Source organism: Orcinus orca, chromosome 2 (genome assembly GCF_937001465.1).
Source record: "Orcinus orca chromosome 2, mOrcOrc1.1, whole genome shotgun sequence".
Lineage (NCBI taxonomy): Eukaryota > Metazoa > Chordata > Mammalia > Artiodactyla > Delphinidae > Orcinus > Orcinus orca.
In genome coordinates, this window is record NC_064560.1 from 54,086,343 (window position 1) to 54,111,180 (window position 24,838).

Consider the following 24,838-nt stretch of genomic DNA (forward strand, 5'->3'; position numbering starts at 1 on the left):
TTAATTTCACTACCTTTTAAACCTGTCTCTCTTCAACCTTCATGGGATTTTACTGTGTTTACCATTAGAATTTACTAGAGGAGGGGTGGTCAATTCTGACCCATTTTTAGATATTGAACTTCAACAGACAGAATGAAAAACCAGAAAAATCTCTATAACCCCTAAGACTGGGCTACAGTCTACACAGTGAAGTTCATATGATCCAGTTCAATCATTTTAGTTTAAGAAATATCAGTTCTAAATGGACAAAGACAGCAAGATCTTTTAAGTAATAAAAAACTGTTTTGGTTGCCTGACGTAAGATGACAGTTTTGACTTGTTTGCTGATGAGAAATGCCGTGCAGTTTCCCCTAGTTGGATGGAGATTCTGGATTAAACAGTTTTTCTGCTTGGGCCTTCCATGGAGGAAGGTTGTCCTGGGTTTCCCACTTTGAGAGGGACCTTGTGTTGCGGAGAAGCGGTGAAGGACACAGGGCTCAGGGGAGGGGGGTGCCGGCTCCAGGACACAGTGCTACCACTTTCTTGGATTTGCATTTGTCCCACATCCAAGTCAGCGCTCTTGATACTAGAGCTTCCTGCCAGAGTAGGTGGACTGGCCCTTGGACGAGAATGTTTCAGAAGGTGCAACAGGAAGGCTCACGTTTCCTTCTGCTTTAAAAAGTGCATTTACTTATTTAGGTCAAGAATTACTTACAGTGCTGAGAGTGCCTAGCAATGCTCAGAGCGGCCATCTGCATTTTAGACTGAGGTCCTGGGCTGATCCTTTTGGTGTCCAGGGGAACCCTGTGTTCACCCAGTTTGTCTATAAAATAAGTTACGGAATTATCACCAGTTACAGCCTGATCTTCAGATTCCGTCACGGAGTTAGGCACTTGTGCTTGAGTGTAGTGGGGAGCCCATACCCTTAGGCTGCTGTCAGCATCGTCCTATGACTGGCTGCTTCCTACCAAAAGTCCATTTTCCTGACCGGAGCACAGCAGGCTTTGCCCTTGGGACCTTTGCAGCCATTTGTCTCACGAGCCTTCTGTGCCTCTAAAGTTTTCCAGACGTGTCCTCGCAGACGATGCAGTGATTTCCCCAGAGCCACTTGTCAGACCCAGAATTCCTCGGACACACTGGCAGGTTTCCTTTGGTCCAGACCCGCCCGGCCTCTCTGCGTTGGCTGGTGTTCCCAGGCTCCCCCGACCTCAGTTCAACAAGATCAGCAACCTTTGGACTGGTTGCTCTGCAAGCAGCTGTTACCTGGCTTCCAGCATGTGCAGCACTCTGCCTCTGTGCACTCGTAAAAGCATCCATTTTATTATTAACTAATCTACTTATTTATTAACATTTTAGTCCTGGCATGACTTTTAACTCATGGGGAGGGACGCCCTGCCTCTCCACCTGCTCAAGCAGCTGGTCAACCTCCTACAAATTTAGAGTCACTCCCTGCCCCCTGCTACTTTCCCCTTTTCTTTGGCCTCAAGTTCTGATGAGAATAGCAGTTGTGAAATGGGCATTTGGTGACTCTTCTGTAAAGAAAGCAGAACCTTACCAGTTGGAGGTGCTTGTCCCTTGGGTTCAGAAAGCTATTTTTTTTAACATCTTTATTGGAGTATAATTGCTTTACAATGTTGTTAGTTTCTGCTGTATAAAAAAGTGAATCAGCTATAAGTATACATATATCCCCATATCCCCTCCCTCTTGCATCTCCCTCCCACCCTCCCTCTAGGTGGTCACAAAGCACTGAGATGATCTCCCTGTCCTATGCAGCTACTTCCCACTGGCTGTCTAGTTTACATTTACTATATATGTCAATGCCCCTCTCTCACTTTGTCCCAGCTTACACTTTGTCTCCCTTCCCCATATCCTCAAGTCCATTCGCTGCATCTGCATCTTTATTCCTGTCCTGACCCTAGGTTCGTGAGAACCATTTTTTTTTTTTAAGATTCCATATATGTGGTAGCATACGGTATTTGTTTTTCTCTTTCTGACTTAGTTCACTCTGTATGACAGACTCTAGGTCCATCCACCTCACAACAAATAACTCAATTTCATTTCTTTTTATGGCTGAGTAATACTCCATTGTATATATATGCCACACCTTCTTTATCCATTCATCTGTCGATGGACACTTAGGTTGCTTCCATGCCCTGGCTATTGTAAATAGTGCTGCAATGAACAGTGGGGTACATGACTCTTTTTGAATTATGGTTTTCTCAGGGTATGTGCCCAGTAGTGGGATTTCTGGGTCGTACGGTAGTTCTATTTTTAGTTTTTTAAGGAACCTCCATACTGTTCTCCATAGTGGCTGTATCAATTTACATTCCCACCAACAGTGCAAGAGGGTTCCCTTTTCTCTACACCCTCTCCAGCATTTATTGTTAGTGGTTTCTCTGATGATGGCCATTCTGACCAGTGTGAGGTGATATCTCATTGTAGTTTTGATTTGGATTTCTCTAATGATTAGTGATGTTGAGCATCCTTTCATGTGTTTGTTGGCCATCTGTGTATCTTCTTTGGAGAAATGTCTATTTAGTTCTTCTGACCATTTTTGGATTGGGTTGTTTTTTATTTTGATATTGAGCTGCATGAGCTGCTTGTATGTTTTGGAGATGAATCCTTTGTCCGTGGCTTCATTTGCAAATATTTTCTCCCATTCTGAGGGTTGTCTTTTCGTCTTGTTTATGATTTCCTTTGCTGTGCAAAAGCTTTTAAGTTTCATTAGGTCCCATTTGTTTATTTTTGTTTTTATTTCCATTTCTCTAGGAGGTGGATCAAAAAGGATCTTGCTGTGATTTATGTCATAGAGTGTTCTGCCTATATTTTCCTCTAAGAGTTTTACAGTGTCTGGCCTTACATTTAGGTCTTGAATCCATTTGGAGATTATTTTCGTGGATGGTGTTAGGGAGTGTTCTAATTTCATTCTTTTACATGTAGCTGTCCAGTTTGCCCAGCACCACTTATTGAAGAAGCTGTCTTTTCTCCATTGTATATTCTTGCCTCCTTTATCAAGGTAAGGTGACCATATCTGCATGGGTTTATCTCTCGGCTTTCTGTTTTGTTCCAGTATTTCCAGTATTGATCTGTATTTCTGTTTTTGTGCCAGTACCATACTGTCCTGATTGCTGTAGCTTTTTAGTATAGTCTGAAGTCAGGGAGCCAGATTCCTCCAGGCTCTTTTCTTTCTCAAGCTCTTTTCTTTCTCAGGCTGTTTTCTTTCTCAAGATTGCTTTGGCTATATGGGGTCTTTTGTGTTTCTATACAAATTGTGAAATTTTTTTGTTCTAGTTCTGTGAAAAATGCCATGGGTAGTTTGATAGGGATTGCATTGAATCTGTAGATTGCTTTATAGTATAGTATACTATAGTATAGTCATTTTCACAATGTTGATTCTTCCAATTCAAGAACATGGTATATCTCTCCATCTGTTTGTATCATCTTTAATTTCTTTCATCAGTGTCTTATAGTTTTCTGCATACGGATCTTTTGTCTCCTCAGGTAGGTTTTTTCCTAGGTATTTTATTCTTTTTGTTGCAATGGTAAATGGGAGTGTTTCCTTAATTTCTCTTTCAGATTTCTCATCATTAGTGTATAGCAGTGCAAGAGATTTCTGTGCATTAATTTTGTATCCTGCTACTTTACCAAATTCATTGATTAGCTCTAGTAGTTTTCTGGTAGCATCTTTAGGATTCTCTATGTACAGTATCATGTTATCTGCAAACAGTGACAGCTTTACTTCTCCTTTTCTGATTTGGATTCCTTTTATTTATTTTTCTCCTCTGAATGCTGTGGCTAAATCTTCCAAAACTATGTTGAATAATAGTGGTGAGAGTGGGCAGCCTTTTCTTGTTCCTGATCTTAGAGGAAATGGTTTCAGTTTTTCACCACTGAGAATGATGGTGGCTGTGGGTTTTCATATATGGCCTTCATTATGTTGAAGTAGGTTCTCTCTATGCCTACTTTCTGGAGAGTTTTCATCATAAATGGATGTTGAATTTTGTCAAAAGCTTTTTCTGCATCTATTGAGATTTATCCTTCAGTTTGTTAATGTGGTGTATCACACTGATTGATTTGCATATATTGAAGAATCCTTGCATTCCTGGGATAAACCCCACTTGATCATGGTGTATGATCCTTTTAATGGGCTGTTGGATTCTGTTTGCTGGTATTCGTTGAGGATTTTTGCATCTGTGTTCATCAGTGACATTGGCCTGTAGTTTTCTTTCTTTGTGACATCTTTGTCTGGGTTTGGTATCAGGGTGAGGGTGGCTTCGTAGAATGAGTTTGGGAGTGTTTCTTCCTCTGCTGCATTTTAGAAGAGTTTGAGAAGGATAGGTGTTAGCTCTTCTCTAAATGTTTGATAGAGTTCACCTTTGAAGCCATCTGGTCCTGGGCTTTTGTTTGTTGGAAGATTTTTAATCACAGTTTCAATTTCAGTGCTTGTGACTGGTGTGTTTATATTTTCTATTTCTTCCTGGTTCAGTCTCGGAAGTTTGTACTTTTCTAAGAATTTGTCCATTTCTTCTAGGTTGTCCATTTTATTGGCATATAGTTGCTTGTAGTGATCTCTCATGATCCTTTGTATTTCTGCAGTGTCAGTTGTTACTTCTCTTTTTCCATTTCTATTTCTGTTGATTTGAGTCTTCTCCCTTTTTTTCTTGATGAGTCTGGCTAATGGTTTATCAATTTTGTTTATCTTCTCAAAGAGCCAGCTTTTAGTTTTATCATCTTTGCTATTGTTTACTTCATTTCTTTTTCATTTATTTCTGATCTATCTTTATGATTTCTTTCCTTCTGCTAACTTTGGGGTTTTTTTGTTCTCCTTTCTCTAATTGCTTTAGTTGTAAGGTTAGGTTGTTTATTTGAGATGTTTCTTGTTTCTTGAGGTAGGATTGTATTGCTCTAAAACTTCCCTCTTAGAACTGCTTTTGCTGCATCCCATAGGTTTTGGGTCGTCGTATTTTCATTGTCATTTGCTTCTAGGTATTTTTTGATTTCCTCTTTGATTTCTTCAGTGATCTCTTCGTTATTTAGTAGTGTATTGATTAGCCTCCATGTGTTTGTATTTTTTTACAGTTTTTTTCCTGTAATTGATACCTAGTCTCATAGTGTTGTGGTCGGAAAAGATACTTGATACAATTTCAGTTTTCTTAAATTTACCAAGGCTTGATTTGTGACTGAAGATGTGATCTCCTGGCGAATGTTCCATGAGCACTTGAGTAGAAAGTTTGTTCTGTTGATTTTGGATGGAATGTCCTATAAATCTCAGTTAAGTCCATCTTGTTTAATATGTCATTTAAAGCTTGTGTTTCCTTATTTATTCTCATTTTGGATGATCTCTCCATGTGTGAAAATGGGGTGTTAAATCCCCTACTCTGATTGTGGTACTGTCGATTTCTCCTTTTATGACTGTTAGCATTTATTTGCCTTATGTATTGCAGTACTCCTACTTTGGGTGCATAATATTTACAATTGTTATATCTTCTTCTTGGATTGATCCCTTGATCATTATGTAGTGTCCCTCTTTGTCTCTTGTGATAGTCCTTATTTTAAAGTCTATTTTGTCTGATATGAGAATTGCTACTCCAGCTTTCTTTTGATTTCCATTTGCATGGAATATCTTTTTCCATCCCCTCACCTTCAGTCTGTATGTGCCCCTAGGTCTGAAGTGTGTCTCTTGTAGACAGCATATATATGGGTCTTGTTTTTGTATCCATTCAGCCAGTCTATGTCTTTTGGTTGGAGCATTTAATCCATTTATATTTAAGGTAATTATCGATATGTATGTTCCTATTACCTTTTTTTAAATTGTTTTGGGTTTGTTTTTGTAGGTCTTTTCCTTCTCTTGTGTTTCCTGCCTAGAGAAGTTCCTGTAGCATTTGTTGTAAAGCTGGTTTGGTGGTGCTGAATTCTCCTATCTTTTGCTTGTCTGTAAAGGTTTTAATTTCTGTGTCGAATCTGAATGAGATCCTTGCTGGGTAGAGTAATCTTGGTTGTAGGTTTTTCCCTTTCATCACTATTTCCTTTACCATGTTAGGGAAGTTTTCAACTGTAATCTCTTCAAATATTTTCGCAGTCCCTTTCTCTTCTTCTTCTGGGACTCCTATAATTTGATTGTTGGTGTGTTTAATGTTGTCACAGAGGTCTCTGAACTTGTCTTCAATTCTTTTCATTCTTTTTTCTTTATTCTGCTCTGCTGTAGTTATTTCCACTATTTTATCTTCCAGGTCACTTATCCGTTCTTCTTCCTCAGTTATTCTGCTATTGATTCCTTCTAGAGAATTTTTAATTTCATTTGTGGTGTTGTTCATCACTGTTTCTGTGCTCTTTAGTTCTTCTAGTTCTTTGTTAAACATTTCTTATATTTTCTCCATTTTATTTCCAAGATTTTGGATCATCTTTATGATCATTACTTTGATTTCGTTTTCAAGTAGACTGCCTATTTCCTCTTCATTTGTTTGGTCTGGTGGGTTTTTACCTTCCTTCTTCGTCTGCTTCATATTTCTCTCTCTTTTACTATGTTTGGGGCATCCTTTTTGTAGGCTGCACGTTCATAGTTCCGTTGTTTTTGGTGTCTGCCCCCAGTGGGTGAGGTTGGTTCGGTGGCTTGTGTAGGCTTCCTGGTGGAGGGGACTGGTGCCTGTGTTCTCGTGGGTGGGGCTGGATCTTGTCTTTCTGGTGGGCAGGGCCGTGTCCGGTGGTTTGTTTTGGGGTATCTGTGAACTTAGTATGATTTTAGGCAGCCTCTCCGCTAATGGGTGGGGTTGTGTTCCTGTCTGGCTAGTTGTTTGGCATGGGATGTCCAGCATTGGAGCTTGCTGGCCGTTGGGTGGAGCTAGGTCTTAGCGTTGAGATGGAGATCTCTGGGAGAGCTCTCACCAATTGATATTACGTGGGGCCGGGAGGTCTCTGGTGGTCCAGTGTCCTGAACTCGGCTTTCCCACCTCAGAGGCTCAGCCCTGGCACCAGGCTAGAGCACCAAGACCCTGTCAGCCACACAGCTCAGAAGAAAAGGGAGGAAAAAAAGAAAGAAAATAATAAAAACCTTTTTTTTTAATTATTAAAATAAAAAAATTTAAAAAATAATAATAAAAAAGAGAACAACCAAACCAATAAACAAATCCATGAATGATAACAGGCGCTAAAACTCATCTAAGGTAAACATAAAAATCAGAAACAAATGAGTTGCAGACAGCAAACCCCAAGTCTACAGTTGCTCCCAAAGTCCACCGCCTCAATTTTGGGGTGATTCGTTGTCTCTTCAGGTATTTCACAGATGCAGGGTACATCAAGTTGATTGTGGGAGTTTAATCCGCTGCTCCTGAGGCTGCTGCGAGAGATTTCCCTTTCTCTTCTTTGTTCGCTAGCTCCCGGGGCTCAGCTTTGGTTTTGACCCCACCTCTGTGTGTAGGTCGACCTCAGGCATCTGTTCCCACCCAGGCAGGAGGGGGTTAAAGCAGCGGCTGACTGGGGGCTCTGGCTTACTCAGGCCAGGGGGAGGGAAGGATATGTTAGTTATAATTGGAATGCAGGGGGAGCCTGCAGCGGCAGAGGCCAGCATGGCGTTGCAAGAGCCTGAGGCGCGCCGTGTGTTCTCCTGGGGTAGTCATCCCTGGATCACGGGACCCTGGCAGTGGTGGGCTGCACAGGCTCCCCAGTGTGGATAGTGACCTGTGTTTGCACTTCAGAAACTTGGTGGCTGCACCAGCAGCGTTAGCGTTTCATTCCCGTCTCTGATGTCCGATCTGATAGCCTTGGCTTGCGCCCGTCTCTGAAGCTTGTTTAGGTGGTGCTCTGCTTTCTGTGGGCAGATGAGGAAGGAATCTCCTCTCCTCGCGCACCCCGAAACAATGGTGTCTTGCCTCTTAGGCAGGTCCAGACTTTTTCCCGGACTCCTTCCCTGCTAGCTGTGGTGCACTAGTCCCTTCAGGCTGTGTTCACGCAGCCAACCCCAGTCCTCTCCCTGGGGTCTGACCTCCGAAGCCGGAGCCTCAGCTCCCAGCCCCCACCTGCCCTGGCGGCTGAGCAGACAAGCCTCTCGGGCTGGTGAGTGCTGGTCGGCGCTGATCCTCTGTGCGGGCATCTCTTCGCTTTGCCCTCTGCACCCCTGTGACTGCGCTCTCCTCCGTGGCTCAGAAGCTCCCCACCTCCGCCACCCACAGTCTCCGCCCATGAAGGGGCTTCCTGGTATGTGGAAACCTTTCCTCCTTCATAGCTCCCTCCCACTGTTGCAGGTCCTGTCCCTATTCTTTTGTCTCTGTTTTTTCTTTTTTCTTTTGCCCAACCCAGGTACGTGGGGAGTTTCTTGCCTTTTGGGAGGTCTGAGGTCTTCTGCCGGCATTCAGTAGGTGTTCTGTAGGAGTTGTTCCACATGTAGATGTATTTTTTATGTATTTGTGGGGAGGAAGGTGATCTCCACGTCATACTTCTCCGCCATCTTGAAGGTCCCCCAGAAAGCTATTTTGAATTGAGCAGCAAATAACTGAGGAATGTAATCAGTCCTCCTCACGCTACACTTGATATCTAACACCTTTTAGGCCTCTGTGACACTTCCTTTCTAATTGCAGGAGCAGTTTCACCATGGCATAAAATGCCATCCACATTAGCACGTCAGTCATTGCTTGGCCTGGCCTTGGCCACGGGGGCTCCTCAAGGTGAGAACCTGTCAAGTGGCAGTGTTTGTAGAGTGTGGCACTTCTAAAGTGTAACTCTTGTCTTGGAAGACTAACTGGTTAGTGCAGCCCGACCTGCCGGCCTTGCACTGGTAATGAAGACGTTTTTGGTTAGCAAAAAATTGTAGCTGATTTTTCTCTCCCCAGCTAGGAGAACTTATCCACTGAAAATAATAGCCCTAAAACCCCTGAAGGATATAATCTAAGAGGTAAAGTGCCCTGCCTGAGGCTTCATGACTAGTTAATGAAGAAATAACTGAAGCATCCAGTTGTGGCCTCTGGTGCTCCTCCCACCGTCCACATGTCCCCTTTTCATCAGTGCTTGTCTTCCTCGTGTCTCTTTTCCTGGAATCTCCCTTCTGGAGTAGGTAGTCGGCTACTTTATACCTAAGCATGAGTGTAAAATACAATAAAATAGGCCTTTGGTGTTGAGAAACAGCTTTTGTGTCTTTTAAAGACAAACAACAAAAATAAAGCAAAGCAGGAGCCACACGAACGACAAGGATGCTGATCTCTTCGCAATGACTCGACTTGTGGAGATACTAGGTTCTAGCGGGGCTTCATCTTCTCCCCTAATGACTACCCCATCTCCTAGGATAAAAGCTTTCTCAGGTGCTGTAATTGGAACCAGAAGTAAACAGATGAGGAGTTTTAATGAAGCAGCATTACGTGTAGACACCTGCTCCGTGAATGCTCAGCAGACCCGGGGTGTGCCGTTGACAGCGGGGGGTCAGGCCGCCTGTGAACAGGCAGCGGCATGAGTGGAGAAGAGCTCCTGGCCTGTAGAAATACACATTTGTGGGTTGAATTGGTGGGTCTGGCTCCCATGGAGCTTAGGACCCAGTCTGACTGGCAGATTTGAGGGCCATGCATCTCATTCCCTCCCAGTCTTTGCGAAGGTGTGTGTGACGTGTATGAAAGTTTGCACCCCGGGAGCTGTCGCCGTGTTTTCACTCCTGTTTCCAGAGTTTTAAGTAGGTTTTCTGTTCATTTGAACAGGAGGGTGTGCAGCCAGCTGAGCACAGCCTGTGTGTGAGGGGATCCAAACCAGCAGTGAAGTCGTTTCCCAGCTGCCCTGAGTGGGACAGTGTCAGTATAGTGGGGCTTACCAAGCTCCTGAGGTGTCCACGTCACCTTACCTCTCTGGGTCTGTGAGCTGGGAGCGGGGTCGATGCATGTGCTCATGGACAGGAGGGGACTCTACGGGGCTGAGGCTGTGTGTAAGCTGGGTATGTGGAACGGGGACTGGCAGAGAGCTAGCCTGCACCCCGCAGGGGGCCCCGTGACGCGTTACCAGTATCCACCTCCCAGCTCAGATGGTGTGCAGTAAATGCACAGTGTGTATTGCCAGCAAAAAGCCGAGTGTCACCTGAACCCCCAATATAATCCACAGTGGATTGTGTGTGAAAGAAAATTAATGTGAACAATGGATTCCCCCCCCTTTTATTGTGGTGAAACATATATAACCTAAAATTTACTGTCTTAACGATTTTTAAGTGTCGAGTTCACTGGTATTAAAAACATTCACATTGTTGTGCAACGAACACTACTATCCATCCCCTTAACTCATTTCATCTTGTAAAACTGAAACTCTGTCCATTAAACACTGACTCCCCATTCCTCCTTCCCTCTGACCCCTGGAAACCAGGATTTCTACTCTGTCCTTATGCCATAACTACAGATATTTTCATCTCTAAAAGTGTTGTAAGCCTAATTTTATTAAAATTGATTTTGAATTAAACCCCATGGCTTTTTAATTTTTTAGTGGGTAGGGTGGGACTATGATGGACGAGTACGGATATTAGACTCCAGCTGTCACGTGTTGGTCCTGGGCATTGCGCGGAGGCACAGTTGAAGGAAGGAAACACAGTCACTTCATGGCGGTGTGAGTATAAACACCAGGATTACGTATGTAGCATAAAGACAGTTGCACGGTGCCTGCATCCCTGCAACCTGCTTTCCAAGTAGAAATGAGACTGCTTAGGGTTGATGCGACGGCTCGGGGCTGCTGGTTCACCTCCTTTCCTAAAAGAAGACTGGTGCACAGTGTGTTCTCCTGTGTTTTCTCTGTACTCGATGACTCAAACCCCATTTGATTCTAGTTCAGGTGAAGTCTTTCTCTTGCAGACTTTTATATGCTCTGCAGTCCGCTCTCTGTCCTTCTCCTTTCCTTCTGTTTGTAAGTTCAGTGAAGACAGTTGGTGGTGGCAGGTGAGGAGAATCAGAGCCCAGGCCTCAGAAACGAGGGTGTGGAGCAGGGGTGTTCTCCCCCTGGCCACAGCAGGTGACGTGAGTGCAGCTGTGCCCCGACAGCAGCTCACCTGCAGCTTCTTGGAAATGCACATTCCTGGACCCAGCCCTGACAGGTCAGGGTGTGGGTTTATCCAGACAAGTCATGTCAACCTTGAGCCTGGATCCCTCATCTAAATGCCTGACATCAGGTAGTTGTGAGGATTAAATATGTAAACAGCTCAGCTTGTAGTAGGTGCTAAACATTCCTTCTTTTTTTTTTAGTTACAAAGCATTATCACTGTCTATCCTGCTGTTATTTACCGCTTGTAGGTAGGCAGGATAGGTGTCCATTCTCATTTACAGGTGAAGACGCTTCTGAAGGCTCATAAGCAGCCATGGTCCCCTTCACAATGGTCAGTCTCCTTCTGTCAGCTCAGCTCATCTTCTTTTTTTTTTTCTTTTTGCGGTACACGGGCCTCTCACTGTTGTGGCCTCTCCCATTGCGGAGCACAGGCTCCGGACGCGCAGGCTCAGCGGCCATGGCTCACGGGCCCAGCCGCTCCGTGGCATGTGGGATCTTCCCGGACCGGGACACGAACCCGCGTCCCCTGCATCAGCAGGTGGACTCTCAACCACTGCGCCACCAGGGAAGCCCTCATCTTCTTTTATTTGGAAAGACTTCTCCCTGTTTGTATTCCTCTTCCTGTTTGTTCAGTGATTAGTAGCTCAACCATAGTCCACCAGAATGCGCTTGTCTTCATTCTGTTGTAGGTTGAATCAGCCTTTGTATTCCTCAAGGTATTTTGTCTCCTTTTGTAAAGGTTTCCATCAAAAAGTGCATTCTCAATCGCTTTTGATACACGTTTGTGATGTGGAGATTGTCGAAGTCAGACTCTACTTCAATCTGAGACTTTAGGAGCTTTAGAAATTCTGAAATGTAATAGGAAAACATGACAAAACTCGTTCAAATGGGTGTTTTAAATTTGATATGAAATGATTTGTCACTGAAATATTACTCTGGTTTTAAGGACCATGGCTCATTAAAAATGCTTTTCTGTATTTTAGACTTGGTTGTCTTTCATGAGGATATTCCATCCAAATTACAGATATATGACATATTTTCAATATACATTAGTTGCAGAGTGACCTTATTCACAATATCCTGGATTCACCCTTGACTTTCTGACTTTGGAAGTGCGACTCTGTCTTAAGCTCTATGTGTACACCATCCAGATTGCTTTGAACACATCTGTACACAACCTCCTTACTCCTGAGTAGAGGGAGAGAGACAATACTATGCTTTAAAACGTTGACGGTCCCTAAAGCAGTTTTTTCCTAATCAGCGTTTCCATTAAAATAAATAAACTCACTAGTGCTTGAATTAATTAGCTTCTAGTAATGTTGGATGTCAGGTTAGCAAGTGGTACAGTTTCTAAGTAAAAGTGATCATTTAAAATAGAAATTCAGAGTGACAGTGTGTCCTTTATTTTAAAAATAAATGCTGGCAGTTCAGAGAACCTTGATTGCCAGGACTTAATAATTTTAATATCCATATAGAATTGGAGGATAATTAATAATCTGCTTCAGAGACCTCTTTTGTCAGTGAGATTAGTGTGACTGTCAGATTTGAAAGCTTACTTGTTTATGGTTTATTTCCTATGTTATACATTTTTAAAAATTTATACTTCTGATTAGAGATATGTCTATTACAGTGATTTTAGTTATGGCCATGAGGGTAATTAAAAGAGTTTCCTGTCTCCTCATACTTGACTTTTCAACTATTCTTTAAAATTTGAGCAGGGACTGTCTTGAATTATCTCCTTCCACATTCTTGGTTTTACACAGCACATTTCAGTTTTTGGAAACTGAAGTTTGTCTGCAGCCACTTCTGGAAACACTTGGTTGCTCAGTATAGCACCAAATGGGTCCCAGGAGGATCTGTGCTCCAGCCTCCCTGGGGTAGTAAAGGCTCCTCCTTCAGGAGTCTCAGCATGGAAATTGAGTCCTGGGGCTGGGGGTGGGGGTGTCGCACTGCTGGGTGAGACCCAGGAGAGCAGAGGAGGGGAGACGTGGCCAGCCTCAGGCCACACCCTAGCTGACTGACACTGACCACATGGTCAGCGCTTGTCCTCAGCTCCTGCAGGATCCCGTTGGCCCTATTCCTCAGATTCCTGAAATTGTTAGGCTCTCTTGAGCTGGAATTTTTAGGTCCAGACTCAGAAGTCGTGGTGTGTGCTCTCAGGTTCCTTACATAAGGTACAAAAAAACACTGCAACCATGCAAACAATCTGAAGCCATTACTGTTTTCTCATTCAAGGCATTGCCCTTTAGTTTCTTTTTTTAAAAGCATATTTTATTTATATATTTATTTATTTATTTATGGCTGCATTGGGCCTTTGTTGCTGCGCGCGGGCTTTCTCTAGTTGTGGTGAACGGGGGCTACTCTTCGTTGCGGTGCGTGGGCTTCTCACTGTGGTGGCTTCTGTTGTTGCAGAGCACGGGCTCTAGTCACATGGGCTTCAGGAGTTGTGGCTCGCGGGATCTGGAGCGCAGGCTCAGTAGTTGAGGCTCATGGGCTTAGTTGCTCCGCGGCGTGTGGGATCTTCCCGGACCAGGGCTCGAACCCATGTCCCCTGCATTGGCAGGTGGATTCTTAAGCACTGCGCAACCAGGGAAGCCCGACCTTTAGTTTATTCATTGAAAGCCTTTGGCAGTGAAAGTTTTTTGCCCCATTTGGTGGGGTTTTGAGTTTCAGGTTACTTGCTTGGCTGATACAGCAGGGAGCTCCCAGCCTGGGACATGGGCTCCTGCTCCTTGCTCAGGCTTTGGGAGGTACTTTGCTTGGCGTGTGATTTGAGGGGTTTCCCAGTGTGATGTGTGCCTCCTGCCCTGAGGCTGCAAGCCCTTCTGCCTTTTGTTCCCTTCAGTAGAGCTTTGTTGCATGTTGAAAATCAAGAAAACTAAAGAAGCAAGGTCAGAAGAGGCCTGGGGAGGGAGTGAGGTCAACAACAGTAGGAAGTGGTGAAAACTGAGATGAACTGGGAAGTCCATATTCTGTGTAATTAAATACATAGCATCAAGGGAAGGAGACGGCAAACTACAGATGGGAGAGAATATTTGCAAAAGACGTCTGATAAAGGACTGTTACCCACAATACACAATGAACTCTTTAAACTCAATAAGAAAACAAACAATCCAAATAAAAAATGGACAGGAGATCTGAAAAGACACCTCACCAGAGAAGATACAGATGGCAAATATGCTTATGAAAAGATGCTCCACATCGTGTGTCAACAGGAAAATGCAAATTAAATCAATGAGATATCACTACACACCTATTAGCATGGCCAAAATCTGGAACACTGACAACACCAAATGCTGGTAAGGGTGTGGAGCAACCAGAACTCTCAGTCACTGCTGGTAGGAATGCAAAATGGTACAGCCAGTTTGGAAGACAGTTTGGTGGTTTCTTACAAAACTAAACGTACTCTTACCATGTGATCCAGCAATCACGTTCCTTGGTGTTTACCCAAAGGAGTTGAAAACTTATGTCCACAAAAAAACCTTGCACACGGATGCTCACAGCAGCTTTAGTCATAACTTTCAAAACTCGGGAGTTTTGCCTTCAGTAGGTGAATAAACTGTGGTCCATCCAGACAGTAGAATATTATTCAGCCAAAAAAAGAGCTATCAAGCCATGAAGAGACATGGAGGAACCCTAGATGCACAGAATGTCCAAGACCAAGAGTGAACCCTAATGTCAACTGTGGACTCTGGGTGATGATGATGTGTCCCTGTAAGTTCACCAGTTCTAACAAATGTCCCATCTGGTGGGGGATCTTGATAGTGGAGGAAGTTGATGGTGGGGCAGGCTGTGCATGTATGGGGGCAGGGGATACATGGGGAATCTCTGTCCCTTCCTCTCAATTTTCCTGTGAACCTAAAACTCTCTAAAAATAAAGCTAATTTAAAAGAAAAAAAGATAATAGTAAAGGCTGTGTGAGGGAAGTGGCCTGTGGTGTTGTGTGTCCAGGATTTCCCTGTTAATATACATATAGCCAAATTACTCAAAACGTAACTGTGACATTAGCTAATTCACTGAGAAGTTAATCACAGAATCAGTGATTAACTCCAGAACTGGCAGGATGCAGAGATCACCTTGCTCTGACTTCTCATCTTACGGGTAGTGACTCCAGCATTGTGAACAGGAATGCAGTCAGAGTGGCACAGATGGAATTAGACCTGGGATGGTTTTGCTCAGGGTTTGCAGGGTTATGTTTTTAACCTGTTTTTCTTTAGTTTAACGAGCTGATCCATTCTTTGGCACCAGAAGCAGCACAGCTGCTTCATAGAGCTGTCTTTGACATAGAGAGTCAGAAACCAAAGGCTGTTATGTACAGTCTTCCCCCGAAAGCAGAATCACGATAAAGAATCCTCATGTTCAGCGTCTTTGCTTAAATGTGAGATTGTGGGACTCATGAGTGCAGTGTCACCACTGGTACACTGATTAGGTTTGTCTGTAGGTAAGTAAACCTCATTTTGCGCTGCCTGGAGTCAGACTCAGTGGCTTTAAAGAGCCAGTGCTTGAACTTTACACTTACGTAGATGTTTATTCCCCTGTAGTTGTGAAAATCAAGGAATTTGGGCTCAAAAATTGGTGAAAATGCTAAAGTTCGAACGTTTATGTATTAGTATATCACAGTGCATGTGTGGATATATTTAGAGCTCCACTATTTAAACACTTTTCTTGATTTTGTAATATTCAGGTGTAGCATTCTCAATTAACAGGTGTCAGAAGGGTTAAATTTTGAGGGATATCTAAATTCACTGAATTTAAAGCTTTTCACTTAAAACGTTATCACAACTAAATGTAGCCAACAGTTTATGCCCTATGGATATTTATTGATTAAATGACATATATCAGACAACACACTTTGTTTTTAGTTTTATTTATTTATTTTATTGATGTATAGTTGATTTACAATGCTGTGCCAATCTCTGCTGTACAGCAAAGTGACTCAGTTATACACATTCTTTTTTTATATTCTTTTCCATTATGGCTTATCACAGGATGCTGAAGATGGTTTCCTGTGCTATACAGTAGGACCTTGTTGTTTATTCATTCTAGATGTAATAGTTTGCATCTACCAACCTCAAACTCCCAGTCCATCCCTCTCCCCCTCACCCTTAGCAACCACAAGTCTGTTCTCTATGTCTGTGAGTCTGTTTCTGTTTTGTACATAGGTTCATTTGTGCCATATTTAGATTCCACATGTAAGTGATATTATATGGTGTTTGTCTTTAAAAATATGGAACGCTTCACGAATTTGAGTGTCATCCTTGAGGGGCCATGCTAATCTTCTCTGTATCGTTCCAATTTTAGTATATACGCTGCCGAAGTGAGCACTCACTTTAATACACAGATGTAGGCAGTATATTAACAAACCTTGGAAGTACAGTCAGCGCTTAAGATCTGTTATGTTTTCAGATCATCTGTATTATCTGAAAAGGCAAAATATGAAAAAGCTAAAAGGTTTTGTAATTTTCCAGTTTTCTACTTATTTGCGCAGAAGTGAAAGTTCTGTGGCTAATAGTTGATGGCAGCAGAACAGAAAGATAACAGAGTTTTGGGGTGTTGATAGCCCCAGGCTTTGAGCATAGAGGGAGGGCGCCAGGAAATGTGCAGGGCCAAGTGGTGGAGAGCAGAGAAGATGATGTGATGGACGTCAGGAAGACCCATGGGCCTCAGAGTCCAGTCAGGTTGAAAGAATTCATGTATTTCCTGGAGAGAGACACTGTCTCTTCCCGTAGATACCCAAATTGTTTATATTTGGGATATGCATCTTTATGTAAGCGTTCTTACTCAGAAAGCCGCTGTGGATATGGAAATACATTTTTTGTGTAATGCCGAAGTCATTTAAATTCATTTCTGACTTTCTTTTTTCTTCCCCATCCTAAATTAATCTCTGATAAGTCTCTGCATATACATACACGTCTTTAAAGCATATAATGCACAGTATGGCTGGTTTAAGCTCTGTATTACCATTACTTAAAAATTACATTGGATGTTTCACTTTACTTCTGATCATTTTTTCAGTATGTCCATGTTTTAAATTTCACAGTGGAATTTCCAGCATCACCCCAGTTAGTGATGCTCCCTGATCTATATAAAAACTGTCCACTATCTTAGCTTATTAATTAGCAATCTTGGTTCAGAATCTTTGGATCTACTGAAATTTGACACAGCCTTCTAAATTTTGTTGCATGACTTTTTTGTTTTAGTACTATTCATTAATTCAGATATTTTTCAGGGTGTAAGTAAAGTGAACTGTACCAGGAAGCAGTGAACATGTCCTTGGTTATTCATGAGCTTGTATTGTGGGGAAAAGCATCGTTTTTCTCTGAGTTAAGCTTCATGTTTTCTCTGTTATCACCAAGACTAGATCAAGGTTTTTGTGGAAGAAGCAGCTGTTTAAAGTACCTTGTCACCCTCAGCATTTGCACATCTGTATGTCAGTTTCCCTGGTGTCAGCATCGACCCCTTCCCTCTGCAGTGTCAGAAGCAGGAGCGTGACTTCTAACCACATGGTGCGTTTGTAACTGGATGCACGCGGGGAAAGAGTATTACAGACAGCAAGAGACCGTGTCTGTCCTCCCTGTACTCAAGTCAGAGTCATGTTGGTGGGAGGGTTAGATTTCAGCCCAGTTTTGATGATGAAGGTGACGGATTGGGCCCTGAGAGAGGCTGTGCCACCGTCCTGCCTAAATGGCACCTCCTCTGGGACCTGTGGTGGGAATGTGGTCAGAGCAGCTTATCTGTCACGTCTTCCTGCAGGAATGGAGGCCCCACTGGACGAATCGGTGACTGAGTGAGTGGGTTTGTGAGCCTGGAAATTTCAGAAGTGGGACAGGCTTATGCTTTGCCTGTTTACTGGCTTCGGTCCAGCCTGGGCTCTTGCTCCAGTTGGCCTCCCACGCACGGCCTTATCCACTGCGTGCTCCCTGTGGCTACCGCACAATAGCAGTCCTGGAACATCATCCTCTGTGGGGTCCCCTCAGAACCCAGGGGCAGCGGTGGGGAGGCTGAGTGCCAGCCTGAGGACCGGCCCAGACCCTATGGCCAGGAGAACGTCAGGCGCTGGTTAGCTCAGACCTGGGCTACCTGAGCCAACCACCATGGCAGGGGCTGCAGGGGGAGGATGGATATCAAAGAAAAATCGGCCTGTTGTCAGCAAACAGATGGAAGTGGGTACTGGATGGGCAGCTTGAAAAGTTCATGCTAGTTCCATATGCAGAACCCAGGCTTGCAGATCTGACGTAGGAATTCCCATACTGTTGAAGTGGGTTAAATAGTGAAGTGGTCTTTAGACATGGTTGGAGTGGGTTAATGTAAAACAATCCTTCTCACTTCCTCCTTAACAGTAAAACTGTTTATTTAGAGAGTCAGAGGAGATGAGGAATGGGCTGCTGGGATTGTTGTCCGAGGGGAAGAGACCTGTTATTGCACCGTGCAGGAACTTTCGTCACACCAGCTCTGGGGGCCTCTCCTGCCTCCCCTGTCCCATGAGTCAGTGACAGTTGCCCCATTGCTACATTCCCAACTTACTGGACGTTTAGGTTTAGTTTTCCACCAAACTCAGTTCTCGAGGGGACAGAGCCTCTTGTGGACAGAGGAAGTGCCGTGAAATCAGTGCTGCAGACCCGCACGCTCGTCTAGGAGCAGAGGGCCGTGCTGCTACGAGTCTGCACTGGCTTTAGTGTCGAAGGGGAAGTGCTGCCTGGATAGAACAGTGTTAATTCCTTAGTCACTTCTCCACGACTCAGCTGGGCAGCGTTCTTGGGTACTCGGAGCTGGAGCTGATGGGAGAACCATCGTTTCCTGCTCAGTTAGGGCCCCGAGCCTGTCCCAGTGCTGCAGCCCATTGTAAGACCACACATGGTTCTGAGGGGGAGCCTGATTCTGGAGTCGGTGCTCCTCCTAAGTTAGAGGGAAGGTGGATATTAATGTTTCCTTTATCGGTAAAATTCCCTCAAACCCCACCCACCCGGCCAGCCATGCTCAGTGAAGCTCTGGCAGTCTCTCTGTGTTGTTTGAAGTGTGAACTTCACGTGGAAGTGGAAGAATAGGTGTAGGATTTCACTGACATAATATATTTCTTTCCAGTAGAATTGCACTGAAGCGGCTCCCACGTTTCCTCTGACTCTTAGATGGCACCTAAGTGTTGCCTGACCCTCTGGCTTGCTGCTGATATCAACAAGTGACATTTTATAGCAGCACAAATAGGGGTGCCTTGAGGTAAATTCAGTGTAACATAGGCGTGTTTGTAAAAGAAAGGGGCCATCTTTCTGCTACTGACACGTTTGCTTGGAGTATTGATTTTGTTCCGACTCCGATGGAAAATGATGAACGGCGTCCAGTCTAATCTTTCAAAAATTCATTAGAAGTCGTTCACAGTTTGTCTGCTTGTTTTTTTCCTCTCATGATCTGAGTATAATGAGGAATTCCTTTTGTCATCATCACCAACAAGAAACTTGTATTGTGCAAGTCCTTGGGCGCTGTGGTGAGAGCAGGTGCCAGTGCCCTGTCCTCAGGGAGCTCTCAGACCAGGTGTGACAAGTGTGGGCAGGTTCGTGTGGTGGGAGGAAGCTTCAGGGGAGAAAAAATCCACAGATCCTGTGACTCCTCTCAAGCCTTCTTCTTTTTGTTTGTTTTTCATTTACCGTCTCTGAAATGGGGATGCACTTTACAATCAAGGGAGCAGCCTAGTTTAATTAGCATATTTTTACCTTGGTGGTAGGTAATGTAATTTGCCTTGGATTAGATTTGATGAATACAGTTAAGTACTCAGAGAGGGAGGGGGAGGTGTTTCAGGGAAAGAGAATGGGCTTGGCAAGGTAGGGACTTGTGCGTGGAATAAAGAGCCGTAGGGATGGGGGTGGGAAGGGGCTTTAGTGCCCAGCTGCAGCGTGGAGGCCGCGTGGACTGGGTGGGGCGGCGGAGTCCAGCATTAGAATGTTTCCATGGAGTCAGGCATCCACAGGTGTTCGTCCCACCAGACCTGAATTTCTGCATTCCTTTCTTAAAACCCACAAGGTGAGGAAAAAGCTCTGGCGCGGGAGAGTTGTTACATCCAACAGCCATCTCTGGAAAGAGTCTAGACAGCTCTTTCAGGTTGGTGATGGCCTTGGACCTGGGAGTTGGGTCCCTGTTGAGCCTTGTGTCCCTGCGTGGGCACCAGGCAGAGCGGGACGGATGAAGGATTCTGGGCTCAGTGCAGATCACCTGCAAAGCAAGCTTGTCAGGAAAGGCTTGATGCCACGTCACCCTGCAGTACCCTCAGGGGGTCTTGTGTGAGTCTAGGCTGACTCCATGTCATCCTCAGACTTCTGAAATGTGGGGGTTAAGTGTGGTTCTGTATTATGCATAGGGTGACGACACGTACCCCTGCTTACTCAAGGACCCATGGTGCTCGCTGCTGGGGGTCATTCCAGGAAAGGTTGTTTCCATGCACCAGTGGATGTCCTTCCCATCGACAGCAAGTAGTCAGTGGCCCAGGGTACCTTTTTTTGTATAAGTTGCCAAGAAAACCCCTAAAGCCATAGTTGCCGCCTCTTGGAGGAACTGCCCTTCTCTGGTGTGTCTCTCGCTTCTGCTGCTTCTGTTTCTCTTATCTTGAGATACTGAGTTAGTATAGTATCATTCATATTAACTTCAAATCTGAATTTGCCTCTGATTTTTAAAGAACAGGTACATCGATAAGCTTGTGTTGCTGTTTAACTGGAAAGCCAGCGTGTGCTGATGTATCTGGCAGGATGTGACAAGCAGAGTGACCAAGAATTCGCGTCCTATTTCTTGGGTTGGCTTTTCCCAATCTACAGATGTGGGGTGAGGGTGACAGCCTGCTCGCCACCTGATACTCTGTGCTCCTTGAAGAGGGAGGACTTTGAGCTGAAGCATGGCTAGTAATGTGCGCCGATTCTAAGTAGGGACAAGGGACAGCCACTGAGTGATTCAGCTGGCACTTTCACACACAGGAAATAGTCCGATGTTCAGAAATTCCTCCTTGTGTGGTTGTCACTAAAATGGGCAAAATAATGTGTATTCACTGATTTCCAAAGAAAGAGGGTCTGTAGGAAGGTTATTAAACTTGGAAGACTTTCTCTAACCCCTCCTATGTTTGTGGTCGAATCCTGACATCACCAGTGGGGCTGGGGAACGCCCCCCTCACCGTCACCCTCACGTACCTTCTCACACTGTTGTTCCGTAACAGTGGGGAGTAGGGCGTGGGGTGGGTGGGAAGCTCCACCAGCATTTAGGATAAACACCCAGTTTCCTGTGGACCTTATGAGTACAAACTATTCCACTGGGTGAGGGATTCCCTACAATGTATCCCCCCAACCCAAATCAAAGGAACTAGTTTTGAGCATAAACACGTTCTTAATGTCGTAGCTTTTACAGCTGAACCCTACTGTGGGGCCATTAGTTTTGTCTTAGTCCACCATTAGCAGATCCAGGAGCGTCTTGTGTTGATGGTGAATGTTTACCATCGTGTGTAAAGAAGGGAGTGAACCTTTATGTATATACTGAAATCAGATGAGACACTATTGCTGTGCGATCCCTGCAGGGGTGCTTACAGCTTCTTTTGAGGGCTAAATTCTTATTTTTAGATATCTTGACATCTTTTAAAGCTGCCTTCACTTACTAAAAATCAGCATAAGTATGAAAATCAGTCTTGGAGTAGAAAGGGATATACTTCAACTGAGTAATAACTATGCATATGTTAAAAATATCAGCTAAAAATTACTCGAAGTGTTAACCATGAATGGATACAAAATGCAAGCTGGAAGAGTTATTCTTTCAGTATCAAAATTTTAAAAGGTTTTTGTGACACTTTTAACTATGGACAAATTACTATTAAAACTCAGCTACATTTATAACATTTTAAATAACTAATTGTTTTACATTATTTGTTAACTTTTCCTGAGGCATTTTGCATAGTTACGTAATTAATGTTTATCTCTTTGCCAGAATTCTGTTCATTTTTTTTTAGATCAGAAACCTAAAATGAAATGTTTCCTTTCCATTAAACTGTTATTGAGCTATGTAACTATCAATCTGTGAATGTGAGAACAAGATTATCTTGTCTCTTTTGGGATAATTCTTGCTTAATAGTGATAATGCTAAATGTTAAAATTATAGAACAGCTTATTTCTTTGGAAATTAGTATTTGCATGCTTGCCAGGTGAGAAATGTTGAAAATGCGGACATGAAGAAATTAAATTGCATTCATTTTGTATAGAAAGAAGACATTAAAAACCCCTTTTGTCTTTTGCCACCACTGTGTTTGTTTAGGTACAGAAATGAGGTCGTTGTAGGCACTTAGAATCTTTTATCTTTCACTTCCACAATACTAAGCAAACATAGTCTCCTAATTCCAATACTCAGACTCCTGATTATCAGATCCAGGGGAATAGATGATAATATACGTGAGCGCTGGCATTTGATATGTGGGAGTCCTAACCACACACAGGCTGCTGGAGTGGGAGCCACTGGGCCACCAGGGCCTGGAATGTGCGTGGCTGGGAGCAATGAAGACAAGGAAAGAAAATGCTGGCGAGAAAGCAGCAGCAGTGCCCATGAGGGTTGGAGTCTGGGACTCTTAAGAATGAGGGGGAAGCAGACACCTCTGGGCTAATCCCTGGGGCCTATCCCTGGAAGAAGCCATGGTCTGGAAGGACCAGGATAGCTGCTCTGGGTGGTCTGAGCTCAGCCCTCCCAGCTTGAGAACTCTCTTGGCAACAGCTGCCCCGGAGGCAGGCTGTGAAGATTCAGTGAACAGAGATGGAAAGATGCTGAGAACAGGGCTGATGCTCTCACGACCGTTGGGTGCCAGCAAGTGGGAAACACTTGACCAGCTCGGCTTCCTGAACTGAGCTGCAGGTCTGCTGCTTAAACACTCCGAGCACATCAGTGGAAACTCAGATTTCGTGCACAGCAGTGGTGAAGGGACACTCCCTCCTGGTCGGAATGTCTGAGTAGAATAAAGCGTAAGGAAACGGTGTAGTTCGTCAGTGTGAGCAGGTGTCCATGGTGGGATCGAATACATCCCTCAGAGCCAGTGAGATAAGCGGGACCTTTTCTCACTCTGAGGTGGCTGACATTCATGCTGTTCCTGCCCATATGCAGACAAGAGGAAGTGTCACTGGGAGCTGGTTCATTTTCCTGTTTTCTGATTGGAAATTCATGGTTTAAGTTCAGCTGGCATCAGAGTCTTTACATCGTTGAGTTTGGAAGCTTTTCAGACACTCAACTGTGTGAGCAGGGATCGTCTGCATCCTGTAGCCTCCACAATGGGTAGCCGGGGTGTGAAGTCCTGTCTTCACCATTAGTGTTTGCAAATGCCTGTCTCTTTGCATAAAAGTTTGTTTTTCTTGAAGGTTCCAGTTAGTTCCTTTTACTTAATGAAATACTTAAAACTGTCATGAAAATGAATCTGCCAGCCACCATGAGTGAACGTGGGTGGGTTTTGTTTGTTTTCCTGTGGTGAATATTTTACTAGTGTAAATACTTGCATGAATGCTGAACACTGGGGATGGTGTCATCTTTCTGCTCATTCCCTCTTGGTTATAGTTAATGACTTCCACTTGGAAGGTGTGTCAGGCACAGTGAAGGGTGAGGATTACGGGCCACGCTGAAGAGTAACCTTTGGTTCAAACCCTGCACAGGTGTCTGTTGCTTTTGAGTAAAATTAAGTGGCGATTTCCATTCTCAAGGGAAACATACACAAACACACAACAGAAATAACTTTAAAAAACAAACCTTTTAGTTTATGTGAGGTCCAGCAAATTTAGCTTGCAAAGTTTAACCATTTTCTCCTAGAAGGCATTATTAATTCGGTGGCTTTTTTTCTAGAAGTCATTAATTCAGTAGTATAAGTTAAATATATTTCTTTTGCCTGAACCTAATCACGGATTCTAAAACCAGTGACTAAAAATGGAATGTTAGGGCTTCCCTGGTGGCGCAGTGGTTGAGAGTCCGCCTGCTGATGCAGGGGACACGGGTTCGTGTCCCGGTCCGGGAAGATCCCACATGCTGCGGAGCGGCTGAGCCCATGAGCCATGGCCACTGAGCCTGCACGTCCGGAGCCTGTGCTCCACAATGGGAGAGGCCACAACAGTAAGAGGCCCACGTACCGCAAAAAAAAAAAAAAAGGAATGTTAAATTAGGTATAGTGCCCCTGAAGGAAAATACCCAATATTGGATACATGTATTTAGAAAGTGTAGGACTCTTAAAAGTCACGTGCTTTTGACATACACTTTGTTTACTAGTTTTGACCTACATTTGTAAGAACACATATCTTAAGTTGTTTGGATACAACTGCAGATATGTGTGCTCATGTATGTATAAATATTCAGTGGTTTTCTCCCTTTCTATAAACAAAGAAGACATCAACACTCTTCTATATCAGTATTAATAGTAGAGAGCCATTTTTTCCCTCAAAATTAGGAGTCAGTTTTCAGGAAACCCTTATAATCTTTGTGAATTTGGTTTACCTTAATAATATGCCTCTAGGACAAAAACAAAAACAGAAACAAACCAAAACCACATATATTTGTGGGCTGCATTTAAAAATTTTCAATACCACACGCCTTAGGAAGGTAAACATTTACGAACAGAAAATGTAAAAGGACCCATTAAGAGCAGCTGGTGAGAAAGCACTGGGGTAAAAAAGCAGTCACTGGGTTACCCTGATGTGTCCAACACTTCAGTGGATGTGTTAAGTGGCTGACTGTACCCTGACTGCAGGGCCTATGGGAAGCCCAGGAATAATGGTCAGGAATGTCCCTGCTCCTTACCAGGTAGGCAGGACAGACAACAGTCTCAAAGTGGGTGGAAATTTGAGTTTAAGTGCCAAGGACTCCAAACAGTGTAGGCATGGAAGAGTTACTG

General features: G+C 43.9%; 1 protein-coding gene and 1 non-coding gene across 6 annotated transcripts in view; one reads left to right on the forward strand and one right to left on the reverse strand.

Moving 5' to 3' along the window:
* The window catches only part of DIP2C (disco interacting protein 2 homolog C), a 362,893-nt gene that overhangs the window by 136,254 nt on the left and 201,801 nt on the right, over positions 1 to 24,838 (forward strand). The gene's annotated exons all lie outside the window — the stretch shown is intronic.
* On the reverse strand, positions 16,190 to 16,293 carry LOC117196028 (U6 spliceosomal RNA). The gene has a single exon (XR_004476009.1). It is a non-coding gene; the product is annotated as a U6 spliceosomal RNA (small nuclear RNA).